Source organism: Gossypium hirsutum, chromosome A10 (assembly GCF_007990345.1).
Source record: "Gossypium hirsutum isolate 1008001.06 chromosome A10, Gossypium_hirsutum_v2.1, whole genome shotgun sequence".
In the NCBI taxonomy this organism is placed as follows: domain Eukaryota; kingdom Viridiplantae; phylum Streptophyta; class Magnoliopsida; order Malvales; family Malvaceae; genus Gossypium; species Gossypium hirsutum.
Genome location: NC_053433.1, coordinates 109,423,336 through 109,442,029, shown reverse-complemented (window position 1 = coordinate 109,442,029; position 18,694 = coordinate 109,423,336). Strand labels below are relative to the sequence as shown.

Sequence of the window (18,694 nt, the reverse complement as noted above, 5' to 3'; positions counted from 1 at the left end):
TCTTTTCTTTCTTTTCTCTTTATTGCATTTCTTTAGTTATCGTCCCCTTGTCTATTGCTTTCTTGTTATTTTGTTAATTGTTACCTTGCCTCTTTGTTGCCATCAACTTTATAGTGTTACTCCTTTGTGCCGTGTTTTTGAGTGAGGAATAGAATTGTCGTTGCGGTGTAAGTATTATATTGTCCGTATCCTCTCTTTTTGCAAGTTTATATCACTTTCTCATGCAAGTTAGGTAAGTTTAGTAATACGAAAATCCTCGTTCTAAATGGTTCGGTAAATCTTTTAGATGATGGTTGTGGAGCGGTTAAGTCTCTACTCTTCTAGGTGTTGTTATGCCGCTGTTCTTTTGGGTAAGTGATCGTATGCCGTTGTTAAGGGCAAAATTTTTTTTTGAGGTCAAGTGCCCAGCGCTTGTGGTTGAATAATTGATTTTGGTTTGATGCTTTGTTACTAATGAGTTTGATTTTGTGTTAATTTTAGGATCAGGAAGTATTTTGTGGGGTTGACATATCAAAAAACTGCCAAGTGTGTAAAGTTAATCTCGAAAATCAGTGAACGACATGAAGTAAAAAATCTTAATGTCGGCACCACACGGCCCATTTTCAGTAAAATTTTGTTAGGGTCATGTTTTGAAGTGCGTTTCGAGATTAGTTATTTTAGAGATTCTGTTAAGTGATATGATTGTTATTTTGTTGTGATTGCATGAATTTGGGAGGTAAGTTTGCCTTACAAAATGTGTTTCTGATATGTAAATTTGTGAGTATCATTAGCATTTTTCAGATTAGTTAAGTATATACGAGCATGATTATTCTAAATACGTCTTAATATTTGTTATGTTTTTCATGTGCACTTGGGGTGGAATATTATTGTATTTGGTAGTTAAACACTGTATATTTCTGATTTTGGTGGTTCACAACACTATATCTGGCAATTTTGTTGTATATTTCTGTACAATGACATACGATCAGTAATTTGGTGTGTGGGGTTGGATGAGTATTAATTACCCTATTTGATGTGTTGGGTGAAATGGAGATGGTGTGTAGTGAATGGGGGTAGGATTTGTTTTTGATATATGAAAATTGTTGCATCGTATAAATGTCATGCCATTTGTATTTGTTCTGTTCCTATGTTGCATCAAATGATGTGTGCTGCCATTCATGTTTGTTCAATACTGATTTCTATATAATTATTTGTTTTTTGTTTACTATTTGGGCTAAGTTACACACTTAGCTTTGTTAGCTCACCCAATAAATTGATTTCTTAAGAAATCGACAAATTGAGGATCGGGCGGCGCGCAGGAGCTCGAATTAGATTCTCATTAATATAAAGACAGTTTATAACTTTAAACTGAATTTTTGGACTGTATAAACATTTCAAAATTTATTTTTCGGTTTTGGTTTATTCAATTGGATTTTCATTAAAATGCAAAATTGTGCGTTTTCACAAACTAGAATCATGGTTTTCAAAACTAATAACTTTGAAATTACTTCTGCAAAAATTAAGTAAGTAACTAAGTGCTTTCTGTAAAATAAATAACTTCAATGAGTATCATTCTAAAAACTTGATAGAGATTTGTTAAAATTTAATATTTTTGAAATACACTTTTCTAGTTTAAAATTTGGAATTCTTTTAAAGGAGATTATGTAACTTCTCAAGATCCGGCCATAATGTCTAACTCGAGTGTGGGGTATTGTATATTATGTACATATGATTTTTTTGTAGTGCTTGTATAAAATCTTAGCAATGCCAAAAAAATTCTAATAATAAAAAATTTAAAGCATGAATCTTATAAGAGTTGCAAGACGACGATAACTACAAGAGTAAGAGAATTATTATTAGTGAAACAAAAACACAAACCTCTAAGTGTTACAACAACAGGAAAGGTCTATAAGAGTAAGATCATGACCACAACAACAATAAAAATACTTAAGATAGGAATTGGTGACACAAAGTTCAAATCTTAGTAAACGACTTTGGCGAATGATGTCTACAAATGACAACATTACCCCTTCAACTATGGCTTTGACGCCATTATTATTACACTAATAAAGCAATAACCAAAGGTTCTTAGGGATAAACCTCAATAAGAGATGTAAAACCCAAAATAGGAGTAATTTTGTAGGACCTAAAACCAGCCTCAAAAAACAGCTTAGCCCATTGTTCTTCCTGCCTCTCCTTTCCAGCCACCAACACCAACATCAACATGTCGAAAAAGAGCTGTGTTTTAGTTAAGTTTGAGGCTTCATCATTCACTTTCTCATTCTCCCTCACAACCATGTCAATTATGATCAACTTTCTTCCTACGTTGTCTTGGCTTGAAATGGCCTCTTTACATCGCTTCAAAATTTTCAAGCATCCTTCATCATCCCAATCGTGCAACACTTTCTGTTCAATTTTCATTCATAATTAGCTCAAAAACATAAGTGGAATTTTTTGTGCATTATTTTAAAAGTGAAAATACGAGAAAAAATAATGAGAATAAATTTAGTAAAACTTAACCTTTAATAAAATTGCGTCTCCAGTTGGAAATGCCTCAACATGTTGCCTCCAACATATTTCAAGTTCTTACTGCCTTGCAGGCCAGCAACGATATTAGGAAGATCAAACACAATGCATTCCATGAGTGGAAACGTATCAGCAATGGCCTTGGCCGTAGTTCCTGTGCCACCCCCAACATCTACAAGGGAGTTCAATCCCTCAAACGCCTCTTTACACTTGTCGACGAGAACATTAGTAACCAATTGAGAATCACTAGCTAAGCCATCATTTATCAAATCTTTTAGCTGTGGATCATGGGCAAAATAGTCCCACAATGTCTCCCCATATGTGGTAGCAAATGGAGTGTGATCATCATTTTGGAACCAGGTGCTTAGAAAACTCCAAGGCTTTGTTATAACAGGATCCATCGTAGCTTTCAAAGTAGGTGTTATGCAAAAGGGATTATCGTACGAGAAGAGTTGGTAAGAACATATCCTTCTTCTTGAGCATCATTGAATAGGTTTTGGCGTGCAAAGATGCCTGAGTGAACTAGAATGCGCATGATCCGATAGATGTCACATGCTTTGGTAGGGTTAAGCATCCGTAGCGCAACAACTAGCTCGGTAATAGTCATGGGCTTGCCATGATTTTGAATGATTTCTAGGATGCCTAAATCAAGTGCACATTTTAGAGACATGAAGCTTACAAAGTTGAAAGCATATATGGCTCCAAATGTGAGCTTGTGCTTGGAGTGCCTCATTAGCATCCTCCACATTGGCATTGCCCATATTCATCTTAGCTGACATCTTATTCTTTCCTTTCCTTTTTTGACGTTTTTTTTTAAGAAATAATCTATGATACTTTTCTTTTTTCGTTAAATATGCTGGTGTGAATTAGCATACCATTACATATGATATTTATAGGCTGTAATTCTTTTAAGAAATTGTCTATGATTCTCCTGTTTGATCGGACAATGGTCCCGTACGTATATGGGAGCCGATTTCTTACTTAATTTATTCTATTTGATCGGTAAGTTTTTTTGGTGGTCTCAAAATGGCATGGAACATATGAAAAAGGATAATTTTGCTGATATATATATATATATATATATAATGTCAATCAAGTTTATGAGTTTCTAGAAAAGATTATTAACTGTATATGTATTCATTTTTAAAAGAAGTTACTTTGGTTAGGGGTAAGTAAAATTTAATTAAAAAATTTCGATAAAAATTTAAAATTTGAATTAAATAGTTCGAGTTATTTGAGTTAATTGAGTTATTTGGATAAATTTGAATAAAAAATTAACTTCTTTGGTTTAACTCAAATATGAATTACACAATTTAAGTTATAAAAAAACACAAAACTTCGTTGTTTTAATAAATGTTTACATTTTTTAAAGGTAAAAGTCAGAACCATTAAATTATAAAGCAAAACTGCTATATTTTAATAATTGTTTACCCATTAAGTTAAAAGGCAAAACTATTATATTGTTTATGTAATTAAAGAATCTTATACTTTGTCTACTAGTTAAATAATCGATCCATGTAAATGTAATATTGTGTATACATATTAGGATTCGTTAACTCAACTCGAAAATTTTTAATTCAATTCAACTTGACTCAATCTAATACTTACTTCTAGCTCTGGCAGCGTACAGGCTCTACAGTTTTCAATATTTATAAATTATTAGTTTTTAACTGTACTTGCATTATACTTTTACGCATTTGATTTTTTAATTAGTTTTTAAATAAATATTATTTTATAAAACCCTTTACTATTTTCAAGATACAATATACTTCTTACATGGTAAATAAAAAAATTTATTTATTATTTTATAAAGAAAATAACCAAATCAATCAAAATCTTAATATATATATATAACCTAACCTATACTATAATAAACCTTTTAATATTTTTTTCCTAAAAAAAAAGGTAATTTGGTAGTTTTATTAAAAACGACCGTATATCAAATGACAAAAAAAAACTTGCTGAAACACGACAACATAAAAGGATATTTAATTATTATTTTTTAAATGGGAATGTGGTAGTGTTATTAAAAACGAGAGAAAAAAATATTTAAAGAAATTTAAAAAAAAACATAGTACAAAACAAATCTAATAAATAAAAACCGAAATTGACCTAAGTTTTCCAACATATCAATCCGTCAATTTCGTTAGCAGCCTTTCTCTTACCAATAACTTTTTCCATTTCTCCATAGTATGGGCAAGAAAGATGCTGTAAAATTAAAATTATCTTATATTATTTTATATATAATTAATATTTTAACGATCCAACTATTAAATTTATTTATATAATTAAAATTTTTATGTATGTAAAATTCCGAATAAATATGATATTTTGATCATATCAATTTAAAATATTATATACAATAATATTTATTGAACAATTTAAAATTTTTACATAATCCGGAATTTGAAATTTATCAAATTTAATATATATAATTTATATAAATGAACTATAAAATATAACAATTGAATCATTAAAATATTAGCCGTATACTCATCAATCTCAGTAGTAGCCTATTTGGCTGTGAAACATATTCTTCATTTTTATTTTAGGGTCTGATTTGCTTTCAACTTCAAAAGTATTTTTCAAATGAAAAACAATAATAAAAGGATAATTTCCAAAATCAAATCAACTTTTTAAACCAACTTTTATAGGGTGATTAAATTCCAATTTAACTCAAAAAATTGAAAAATATTTTGAATTTTAAATTATTCAAATCGAATTAATCAAGTCAAATTAATTTTTCTTTCAAATTTTAAGTTCAACTCAAGTTGAAATTCTAAATTCGAATGAATCTAATAATTTGAATAAAACGAATACCAAACTACCCCACCCCAACCCCCGTTTGCCCCCACCAACACTTTACCCCATTTTTTCTTTAATTTCTTTTATTTTTCCTCCCTCCTTTTACCTCAAAATATCAAAACCCTCACAAATTTTTTATTCCCCCTTACCCCCAAAAAAATCTTTACTTTCCCTCTTCCTTTACCCCCAAAAATAAAATCCCCCAATCTTCTTCATTACTTACTTTTATTTGTTCACTTATTTATTTCATTTTTTTATAATCCTGTTTAAAAACTTAAAAATATATTTTTTCAAAAAAGATTACATCAACATAAAAAAAAAACTAAAGTCATTTTTTAATTAAAATTGACTAAATATATTTGATTTAATTCAAATTCCATCTCACTTTACTTGATTCGAAAAAATTTTAAATCGGGTTAATATGATAAAATAGGATTCATTATCTCGATTAACTCAAAATTTTTTCATTTAATTTGATCGAACGCTCACACTTAAACTTTTAAACCTATATAACAAAAAAATTTTGAAACTTCTATCCTTTGACTTAATCAAAATCCAATTTGGATATCAAATTATAAATTTACACTTCATTTATATTTAATTAAATGTTATAGATAATTTCTATTAATTATTTAAATTATATCATATTATTAAAATAGTATAAATTGTTCTATTATACTAGTATATAATTTAAGTTGTATATTTATTAATATCATTCAATTCAAAAAGCCCTACTTAGCTTAGTTTCGAAAGCCTTTGTCATTGTCAGTCAACTAAGTAGGGCCTGAGGCCCCCTGCGAATCCGTAAATCTGAGGAGCAATAATAATATGGTATGGTTGTGTTGCATCGGAGCATGTTACATCCTTTAGTAGGTGTAATAGTTTATTTTCACCCGGTCCATTTCAGTATTTAAAATAATAAACTCCCAAAAAATAAAAATAAAACAAAGTCTAAGTCCAGTACAAAATTACAAACATATAATTTGACCCAATCGAAATGGCCCATTACTTGAAAAGATTTAAGGTCCATCTATAAGCTTGACTCATATGGAAATATAATCTTTAAGAATATGCAATCTTAGATATGATATGCAATCTTAAATATGGTACAATCTTAGATATGATATGCAATCTTATATATGATATGCAATCTTGAAGATATGATCTTGTAATCTTGGAGATTTAATTTGTAGATATCTTTTAATCTTAACCGTTGATGTAATTAATTTGTACCGTTAGATTTGAAGAGGCTCAACTATAAATAGAGACCTCTCCCTTCATTGTAACACACTAGAGTTTTGGGAAGCAATAAGAATTCTTGAGAGCATTCACTCAAATTTCTCTCCCTCTTGCGTTCTTACTTTCTGTGGTTTGTTCTTATTTTATTCTTCGTCTATCTTAGTTTTTCAACCCTTTTTTTATTTTAATTTCTTCATTTTTCAAATATGTATATTTATTCTTATCTTTTATACATTTGATTATGTTTTATATATTATAATATTTAACCTTTTTATATAGTTTATTTTCAAATATATATTTTCTATGCATGTATATATATTATATTATCATTTCATGTATTTTGAACTATTGCATTATATTTTTATAATTTGTAAATGTTCTATTTATTCATTTTTTTAGTGTATGTCATTTATCTTATTTGTGCATAGTTTCATTTTTTATATGCTATGTTTAATTATTTCTTTTATGTGCTATTTTATGATATAGATTGTTGTATAATTTTTACATGTATTATGTTTTTCTTTTAGTTTACTCATGTTTTTATTTGTTTATTATCTTATATTTACCCTAGTATGATTTTTTTCATTAAACGTATGTTCATGTTATTTAGTTTTGTCTTAATGATATTATTTATGTTTGTATGGAAATGTTAGAATATTTGGTACATCTATGCTTCATGATGCATTAATATGTCATCCTAAAACGTCATTTAAAATAATATTCCAAGGTTTATTTAAAAAAAAAAGGCAATGCTTGATGTTTGGAAACTTCGAGAAAGGTAGTGCCCTAACTTACTGGGTTGCGACTTTTCTCCTTGAATTCGAATAGTGAAGCACCCTTCTAAGTGATTTTGAGTTTTTAAAACTTAAACAATTATTTCGAGATTTCAAAATATTGTGTCCTAACTTACTGGATATGACGTTTTGTTGTTTCGAGATAGAAATTTTTGAAAGACGAGCTTAGTTTTGAAGGTTTTAAAATGTTGCATCCTAACTTACTGGATGTGATGTTTTGACTCGTTTGAAATAAGTGAGCCTTAATTTTCAAAATTGAGACATGCTAATTAAAAGAGGTTTGCATCTTAAAACTTTCAAATTTTCGACATTAAAGACACTTGATAATCAATTAGGTACCAATTTTTGGGCGTTACGAGGGTGCTAACCCTTCCTCGTACGTAACCGACTCCCGAATCCGTTTTCTCGACTTTCGTAGACCAAAATTAATGTTTTAAAACAAAACATTTTATAAGGTGATCCAATCACACCTAAAAAGATTGGTAGCAACTCCCTTTTTCGTTTTTCTTAAAGTTGATTCCCATTTTCCAAAACTCGATTTAAAAAATTGGTCTCGACAGTAGGGTTGAGCACCGGTTTTGCAACAATCAGCTTGGTCATAATCATGAACATGTTATGGCTTTAGATGATATCTAAATCAATCGCACATTTTAATGAGAATGTGGTTCCAAAAGTGAGCATGAGCTTGAAGTAGCTCACTAATATGCTCCCCATGACATCGACCATAATTATATTAGTCAATGTCTACGATTTTGTGTACCCATAGCTTTTTCTTATCATTACAATACTTTGGGAACTTGGATTTGTATTCTATTTTCTATATAAATAGTAAGAACAAAATGTATATGAGATGTAATTTAATTAAAAAGCATGAATTTGTTAAATTTAGGGTAAATTATATTATTAGATTTCAATAATCAGAGTATTTTGTTTTACCCATTAAATTATAAAAACTTTCAATTTCATCACTAATGTTTTCTTTCAACTCTGTTAAATTGTTAACAAAAATGATGTGGTGACCTTTTTTAATTAGTATATTAACACATTTAATCTTATACACTTAAACATTTTATCAATTTGGTCCTAATTCTAAATAATTTAATAACTTTAATTATTTATATTTATAATTTTATCAATTTGGTCCTCAAATATGTCTTCATCATAAATTGAAATTATAATCGAAATTATAAATATTTTAATTTTGAAAAAACATATACTTAAAATTTATTTTACTTAAATTAAAAAAAAAGTTGTTTTCACAGTTAAAGAAATATAGAACAATTATTTATTTAAGTTTTTATATGTAAATGTTACAGTCGGAAGTTGGATACAAATAAATATGTGAGGAAAACGATCAATAAAAGTACCTTGAACTTTGAATTTTTTATTGTGGAAAAAGTTGTAAAGAGTCAATGATGACTTATCTGCCATAATTCGATATTGTAAATTAAATTTCTTTTCATATAGTAAAGAGTTAATGTAACTTTTCTAATATTTCATCTTTAAAAAAAAGAAAGCCACCTTCTTTAATTATTTGTATGTTAATTTGGAATATCAAAAATTCAAGATCCGTAAATTTTAAGAAATCAATGAATTCAGATACACTCCCCCTTCTAATTTTGTTTTTGATTTATTCTTTATTATTTAACATAACAAATTTTAGTTTATAATTCTAATTTTACATTAGATATTATTTACAGTTCTAATAAAATAATGTATGATACTCTTTTATTTTCATTTTTAAATATGCTGGTGTGAATTAGCATATCATTAAATATGATGTTTATAGGCTATAGTACACATTTTTTTTTAAGAAATAGTCTATGATGGTCTTGTTTGATCGGACAGGGGTCTCATATGTATATGGGAGCCGGTCTCTTAATTTATTTTGATCGGTAATAGTCTTTTCTGGTGGCCTAAAAATGGCATGGAACATATGAAGAAGGATAATTTTGCTGATATATATATAATGTCAGTACATGTATTCATTTTCAAAAAAGAAGTTGCCCCAGCAACATTTATCCCCCTCTTCTCTTCAAAAAGTTCTACTTTTCCTCCCTCCTTTTACCCCCAAAATCAAAACTCTCACAAATTTTTTATTCCCCTCCTCTTACCCCCAAAAATCTTTATTTAAAAACTTTAGAAAAATATTTACATAAAAATAAAAAAACACTAAAGTCATTTTTTTTAATTTAGCTCGAACAAATATATTTGATTCAAATTCTATCTTACTGGATTCGATTAAACAAAATTTTAAATTAAGTTAGGATGATAAAATATGATTCGTCAACCTGATTAACAATTTTTTTTATTTAATTCAATCAAATGCTCACCCGTAAACTTTTAAACCTAGATAAAAAAATGAAATTCAATCGTTTAATTTGGATATCAAATTATAAATTTGCACTTCATTTATATTTTTATATTTTATATATTTAAATTAAATTGTATACATGATTTCTATTAATTATTTAAAGTAGAACATATTATTAACAATAAGATACTATAAATTATTTTATTATACGAATATTATTATCGAAACCTTTTTTTGGAAATCGACTTTTTATTTTAAAACAAAAATGGAGTCACCACCAATCCTAATTAGGTATGATTGAATCACCTCAAAACTTAGTCATTTTAATAAAATGTTAGGTTTATTAAAACAATGATTTTCGGTCTACAAAATCCAAGAAATAGGTTCAGGAGTCGGTTACGTATAAGGAAGGATTAACACCTTCTTAACGCCCAAAATTGATACCTATTTGATTACTTAATGTCTTGGCATCGAACATTGAGAATCCGAAAAGAATTTAAAATGCGATCTCTTTTTACATGATGTTATTTAATTAAAATATCGCTAACTGAATTAAAACTTATGTAAAAGGCATTCTTATCTCAAGGTAACCAGAACAAAAAGGTCATGTCCCGTGAGTTTGGGCACGACATCTCGAATCCTCGAAAATAAGATTGCTCATTATTTAATTACTACTTAAATCTTATGTGTTTTTATTTTAACAGGATGTTTGATTATCTCGGTTCAAAGAGAAAGTCGTACCTCGTAAGTTAAGGCACGATTTCTCGAATTCCCTAATTAAAGAACATTGTATTGGTTCTAATTATTTCCTATGCTAATCGAGTATAACCGAATATAATATTTAATGCCATGTGCAATCAATTTATTTGGACCTTGTATGATTATGTACAAGCGTAATAGAATACTTAGCAAAAATGGAATTGCTACAAAAGTACAAATAAAATAATATTATAAATAAATAATAAAGGAATAAAATAATACTAGCAATGGTAATGGTAATGATAGTACAATATTAATAATATAACTATAATGATAATAATAATATTGATCAATGGTAATAACAATAATAATCATAATACCATATTTAATAATAAAATAAACATGATAATTCAAAATAAAAATAAAAGATGCATAATTGAAAGGGATAAATCTGAATGACATAAAAGTGCAGGAAATAATAAAATAAATAATAAAATAATGATAATAAAAATTAAAAAAAATAAGTAGGCAAAGGACTAAATTGAAACCTAAATGAAATTCAAAGTATAAATTTTAAAAATAAAAAAAATAAAGGGTTAAATCAAAACATGCAAAAGATAAAGGGTCCAATGGGTAATTATCCCAACCCCATGTGGGTCAAAGGACCAAAATGTAAGAAAATAAAATAAAAGGGTAAAAATGAAATAAGTAAAAGGGTGTATAGGATGAAGTTAAAAAAGGAAAAAAATGGAAGCGTCTAGGAAGAAATTTTCCCAACCCTTCAAAAAACACGTGGATCTTGGGGCTATTTGGGTCAGATCTTCATGTCAGCGTCAAAACGATGTCGTTTTGGGGCTCCTAAAGCCAGACCAAAACGAGGTAGTTTCATTAAACCTATATAAGTTAAAAAAATATTTAAAAAATCATTTTAAAACCTATTTCAAAAAATATATATTCTTCCTTTCTTTCTTTTTTTTCTCTCAAGACCACTCCTCTCCTGTCACAAGGCCAGCGAATCTCTGCCATGGCCACTGGTCATCAGCGACGGCAACCGCCACCTCCGGTGGCCGAAAAATTGAAAAAGTTCGCCCCCTCCAAACCCCTTTTCTTTTGTAGATCGTGGATCTGGTGATAGATCCTCCGAAAAACCAGTCAAAGTTCGACTGGAAACCGAGAGACCTTTCGATTTATCTTCTCTGATGTGGCTACCGATGAACCCTAAGGGGTTCATAGACCTTTCAGAGCGGAGGAGGGCCTTCCAATGGCAATGAATAGGTAAGATTTAAAATATTGTTTTATTTTCTTATATTTTTCGAAATAAAAAGCAAAAAAAAATAGAGAGAGGGAGATGAACAACTTAGTTTTTTTTCTTTTTGTATTCGATTTTTTTTCTTCTTTTCCAATCTCCCTTACAAAGGTTTTTTTCTTTCGGCTTTTATAATCGAAATATACTACATTATATTACGATTTTTTTTTAGTTTTTTGTTTTTTTGTTCTAGTATTCTCTGCTTCCATGTCTCTATTTTTTGTTCTCTTTTTTACAGGTATCTGTGGCAGTCAATGGTGATTGGAAGCCATGCTTTACCATTTCAGTGAAATGGTAGCAGAGGCGGCGGCTGAAAGGACTAAGGGGAAACTAGGGTTTCTGATGTGTTTAGGATAGTGGGCTTTGGACTTAGCTTTTTTTTTTAATTTTAGTGTTTGCAAAGGGATTTGCTCATTGGGCTTGTAATTTGGATTGTTAATGGACTTTTATTTTTTTTTGTTTGGGCCGAGCAAAATTGGGCTTTTACAATTATAATCTTCCTTGAATAATAATAATAATAATATATCATTGTGTTGCATCTGAGCATGTAGCATCGGTTGTGCAACAATCAGCTCGGTAATAATCAAGAGCATGCTATCGCTTTAGATGATATCTAATACATCTAAACCAATTGCGCATTCTAAAGAGAATGTGGTTCCAAAAGTGAGCGTGAGCATGAGCTTGAAGTGGCTTACTAAGCAAAATTCGATTTAATCGAAAAAATTAAAAAAAAATTTAATTTTTAATTTTTCGAATCGAATTAATCGAGTATGAATTTTGAATGTTGAATTTCAAGTATGAATCAAGTTAAATTTTCGAATTTGAATAACTCGAATAATTTGAATAAACCAAATGCTAAACCCTTTTACTTCTCTCATCTCCTGCCCCTTCTCAAACCCTTTTACTTTTCCCAAAAAACTTTTACTTCCCAAACCCCTAATTTTTTCCTCTTATTTTCCCCTTAAAATTTTTATTTCTCTCAAACCCCAAAACATTTTTCCTTTTGCTTTCTCCCAAATCCCAAAAACCTTTTTTTTTCTGATATATTATGTCTACTATTTATATTATTGAATTAAATTTCACATTTTGTACTATTTATATTATTGAATCCTATAAATATGATTCATTTCTCCTCATTTTTTACACACACACACACAAAAAAAAAAACCAGAGCCTCTATCACTTATCTCGCTTAATCATCTTTCTTTGTTATTCTATTGAAAATTACATTAGAGCAAATTATGTTAAAGAGTTTGGATTTTAAGCAGGATCGTCTGTGACCCCTCTAAACTTTCATGCGAATTGATCCTAGAGTAGTTTTTTCTAGCCAAATTTTCGAACTACCTTTAATGTAACACCCTAAACCTGGCCTAGACGTTATGGCCATATCTAGCAATGTCACACGATAGTGTTTTTGAAACCTTTTTGATAAAATGAAAACATTCCATGTTATTATCTTTAGTAAACTTTTGTTAGAACTTAGGAAGTCGTCTTTATTCATTTAAAACATTTGTTTTGAAACATCCCTCGTTGCGAAAGCTTTAATAAAACAGTCTAAGTGATCATGCATTTAGAAAATACTTTAACTTTTTGAAAACTGAATTTCCTACAGCTAGCAAGTATAAATTCATAAAGTAAAATAAATAAATAAATAAATACCCAAATTTAAAACCAAAGTCCCAGAGGGTCCTTAAATTTCAACCCAATAATCAATAATAATCAAATTATAAATCGTAAATTGAAAACCATGAAGTCCAAAAAATTACTGTGGTCACCGCTGAGTCATCCGTCGCACCGATCCGTCTAAGTCTGGTAATTACCTGTGCACATTAAACAAAAAGGGTGAGTTTACGAAAACTCAGTGTGTAATCCCGCAGAAACAAACAAACAATCAGTATTCACAGTGCACAGTTGAACAGTCTTGGGCCTAAGCCCTTTTCAGTATCAGTGACAGTTTGGGCCTTAGCCCATCTCAGTATAGTGTCAAAAATGCAGTAGGGCCTTAGCCCATTACAATATTAGTAGCAATAACAGTTATGCAGTAGCAAAATCCTACCCATCCAGCCTCTACACACCATCTTCGTCCAACCCTACACTCCATGTGGGGATATAATCAACTCACCCATCCCTACACTCCAAGTAGTACCGAATGCGATACAAAACATTAGTTTGTAGCTGAGCTGCTAGTAAATTAAGCTTAAAGCCTTTCAGTACACTTCCTCCGAATAACAACCCCAACCCAATGCAATGCAAAATTCAATGGATGATATGCTATTATGCAATTTCAGTACATATATTCAGTTCAAATATTAACATGCTCAGTACAGGTATCATTCAGTCAATTTCACACATTTAGGGGTCTAAGTAGCGCTTACCAACCTTACAGTATGTTCACAGTCGACTTAGGCGACCTGTGCAACCTTAGAAACATTTCGGTATGATATAACTGTATGGGCCAACATGCCCATGTGGCCCACTCGGCCCAAATTGACCTTGGTCGTGTGATCCATTTTAATGTAACCCATGCTAGCTAAACATTCATATATGTTTTCATTATTTACTTATATGTTCATTAAAAGTTGTCTACTTGAGTCATTGTCACTAAATTATTTATATCTTGAGCTACAGAATTCCAAATTAATATATGCTTGATGTTTTTGAAACTAGACTCAAATATCTTTCTACCATAAAATTTTAAAAATTTATAGTTTATCAAATAAGTACAGTAAAATCTTCAAATTTATCCTTATTCTACTGTTTGACAACTTCAACCTTTCCTTACTAAAAATTATTTATCTCTTAGTACAGAATTTGGATGATGTTTCTGTTTGTTTCTCTTGAAAATAGATTCATTAAGGATTTAAAAATATAAATTTAAGCCCCTAATTAATTTTTTTTTCAATTTTTGATGATTTTCCAAATTTAGAACAGGGGAACCCAAAATCATTCTAACCTTATCTTACAAAATTTATTATATCTCATAATTTACAATTCCATTTCTTACACTATTTCTTCCATGAAAAACTAGACTCAATAAAATTTAATTTCATATTTTATTAAACTTGTAGCTCAATTTCCACTATTTTTGATGATTTTTCAAATTTAGACTACTACTACTTTCCAAAACTATTTTAATGCAAAATGTTGATTTCCAAGTTTATAACACCCTTATCTTCACATCATTGTCTCTTATTTCTCTTATTTCTCGATAGCAAGCAATTTTGGCTTTTCGCCAAATCCCATTTTCTGTGTTTCGGGAACACACCTAGTATCGTTTCTAATGCGTAAGCACTCCTAAGCCTCCAAAACCTAAAAATCGACCAACATATCTCCAGATTAATCACTTAATTCGTTTTTAATCAACTAATTTCGAAAAGAACTCGAATAAAAACCTAACAAAACCCTTACCTCGCTTGAGTAACCATGACTTCACACAATCACAACGTCAACCACCAGCCCCTTGATTAACTCTTAAACACCAAAAAGGAATCCCCTTTTTAGAGATTAACAAATAACGATTAACAATAGATAAAACCGTTACTTACCAAACACGTGCAACCAACAATGAACAACCGAATCAATTGAAAAAAAAAGAAAGAAACGGAAGGGGAAAAAATAATGGAAATTTCGGTAGCAACTAAGGGAAAGAATCGGCAGATGAGAGAAAAAAGAGAAGAAGAAGAAAACATCAGAAAAAGTTTGGGGAATTGGAGAGAAAACCAGAACTCTATTATTATTATTTCTTTTTTTTTGCAACAAAAAGATAATCAGATTATTTTCTGATAACCTCTCCCAACTTATCTCCTAAAATAACTCCTTATTAACCCATTAAAACACAACCAATCAGAATTTTGCCCCAACCATCACAGAGAATTGAACACAGGACCTCAAACACTTTAACACTCCACTTAACCACTAGACTAGCAGGCCCATTCTGATATAAACTTGCCAATAATTAAACTTAAGCCCTTTGCACAAGGTTAAGGCTTTATTTTTAAAAATACCAAAATTTTCCCAAGTAAGGCTTGAACTTAGGACCTCACACACACACCCAGAACACTTAACCACTAAAGCAGATACTCAATTGTGTGTCACACATACACGAAATTAAAAATTAAAATTTTGGGGTGTTATATTTAAAATTATTTTTTATCTTATTTCCCGTAAACTTAATAAGAGTAGTATCAATTGTTCTATCTTCCTCATTTGGGTGTACAAATTTTGAAGCAATGTGTTAACCTTGGAGGGCGACATCCATTTTCGATTACACCGACCAGGGCGAAATTGCTTCAAAGGTACTGGTTCTTCGCGAGGAAATATTTATTTATTTATTTATTTTCCCTTATTATTTGTACTTCTCAGTGTTATCGTATTTAGTTTTGCAGTTGTAATTTTCAAACAATTTAGAAGTGAATTTACCTACTATTGTAAAAACAATATCTTTTGATGTTAACAAGTACATCTCTGATCTGTCCAAACACAAACCATTGTATAGAACCAACTACTAGAATATTTCTAAAGCATAAGAAATGAGACATGTTCTTTGAAGAAATGATCTACCACATGAAAATTGAGGAAGACAACTGTAATACCCTGATTTCAGTGGTGTCAGAAATAGTGGTTTCAAGATCATAATTTCAAAGCAAATATTTTGTAAATATTATTCAATTATTATTTACAATGACTATAAAGTCGTATTAAATTTTGGTTAGGAAAATTTATCATTTGCATAGGTTAATGAGTAAACAGGACTTAATTGTAAAAGCTGCAAAGTTGAGTAATTAAATTAAAGGGGCTCAATGAATAATTTAACCATAGGAAAGTTAAGTTAGTTTGATTAGATGGTATTATGTATAGTATATGGTTTAATAAATCTTAACCTTGATTAATTAAAGTTAATTATGAAAGTTGTAAAATTTATAAAATTACCATGGAATATATATTAAGTTAAACTAAAATTAAGAGAAAAATTTGGAAATTCTCTCATCTTCTCCACGGAAAAACCAAGAAAAGTTAGGGTTTTGGTTATTTTTATTAAAGCTTTGATTGGTAAGTGATTCAATGCCCATTTTAAGTAATTTTTACGTTTTTAAACTCGTATTATCTTAATCTAGCTATTCCGAGGACTAATTTGTAAAACTGTTAAACATTATAAATGTTTCCATTGATGAGTTGAGTTAATCTTTGAATTTTATGAAGGATTATGAAGTTTTATTATATGGGTGGACTATTTTGAAAAGTTATTTTTAGTGATTTTAATGTTTAAGGGCTAAATTGATAAAATGATAAAATTGTTTGTATTTAGTGTGAAATAATAGCAGATAAGGACTGTTAGAAGACCATGGAATGGTTATTTGAAATTGGGTTTAAATAAAAATGGTTAATTTACATGATCAGGGCTTAAAGACTAGACTGAATAAAGGTGAAATTTGTGGGAAATTGTGTAAACTGTTAAAAATGACTTAATTGCAATAAGTGATTTATTTTATACTGATGAATTAGTTAATTGAATGAAACTATTGTGCTAGATCGAGAACATGAGGACGACACAAGAAAGGGAAAATTACAGAGTAGCCACTATACTTTGGAAAATTCTTCAAATTAGTCTAGTAAGTTCGTGTACTTACTCAAACCACAGATGATTTTTATATTCTATGTAAATGTAGTCTTACTAAATGTTATATCAAATATTTATGTTATCTTGGAGCAAAAATGAAATACTGAATATACTGAATCGATTCTTAAACGAGTAACCCTAATGAAACATAATATATGTTACTCAAAGGAGTAAAAGCTCACTGATTATCTGAATGTTACTCAACTGAGTGTTACTTGTTGATATATCGACTAAAGCTCAACCGAGTGATATCTACTAATATACTGAATAAAGCTCAACTGAGAGTTATTTACTGATATGTCGAGTAAGCTCAACCGAGTATTATCCATTGAATATATTGAACTACTGTACTGATTGTTAAACGGTGATCAAGGTTGCATATTGTATAAATCTTTATGTTTGTTCTAAATCGACCACTATGACTGAATGGAAAGGTTTCTCATTTATAAAACAAACTTACTAAGTTATATCCAAGCTTATCTATCTTTGGTTCATTTTGTAGATTATGTTTTGAAGGCTTAGAGGATCAGATCAACACCAGAAATCACACTATCCAGGAGATCTTTGGTGGATTTTGTTTTAGTTGGTATATATGGCATGTACTAGGATTTCTTTGTATGTTTGATATTAAATCTTAAAGGAGCAAGTATACTTAAGTGTGCCATTTGATGGTAAGAAAAGAAGCATGTTTGTTTACCTTAAGTTAAGTATTAATCTTGAATGAGATAATGTTGACATTAGATGTGGATATGGGATGAAGTGAAATAGGGTTTGTTGATGAATAACTATACTTTATATGTGATTTTGAAGTTGAAATGTCATTGTTGGGATTGAACCGATTAAGCAACAAGTTAAAAAAATAGCAGAATAAATTTAGAAATTGAACACACAAATTTAACGTGAAAAACCCCTCCAAAGAGGATAAAAAACCACGGGCAAAGATAATTTTACTATAATGGTAAAATAACGAAGAGTATAAAAGATGGAGATAAAAACTAAACCTCAAAAACAAAGAACCTTCAAAACGTAAACACAAAATTCTCTAAATGTGTTACGAGTTCTAATATCTAATGGGTGTATTTTCTAAAGGTTGTAAAAGAGCCTATTTATAGGCTAAATTCATAAGTCAAATAATAATAAAATAATATAAACTAATCAGTGTTTGATTGAAACAAAAAAACAAAGTTTAACTAGAAGATTATTTCTCAAATTTGATTGGACATTATGACCAGATCAGGCCTGGATGTTATGACCAGATCAGGCGATGTCACATGGTAGTGTGTTTGAAAACCATAAATTTGCTTAAAACAATTTCCGTTTAGAAACTTTTCATTGTTACTCATCAATTCTAAAATCGTATTATTTAATCAATTGAAAGTTTTCAAAACGTTTATTCAATATGGAAGCTTTTAAAA

At 29.5% G+C, this 18,694-nt stretch overlaps 1 pseudogene; it reads right to left on the bottom strand.

Moving 5' to 3' along the window:
* Positions 1–1,914: 1,914 nt before the first annotated feature.
* On the bottom strand, positions 1,915–3,316 carry LOC107895929 (probable O-methyltransferase 3; annotated as a pseudogene).
* Positions 3,317–18,694: the final 15,378 nt, after the last annotated feature.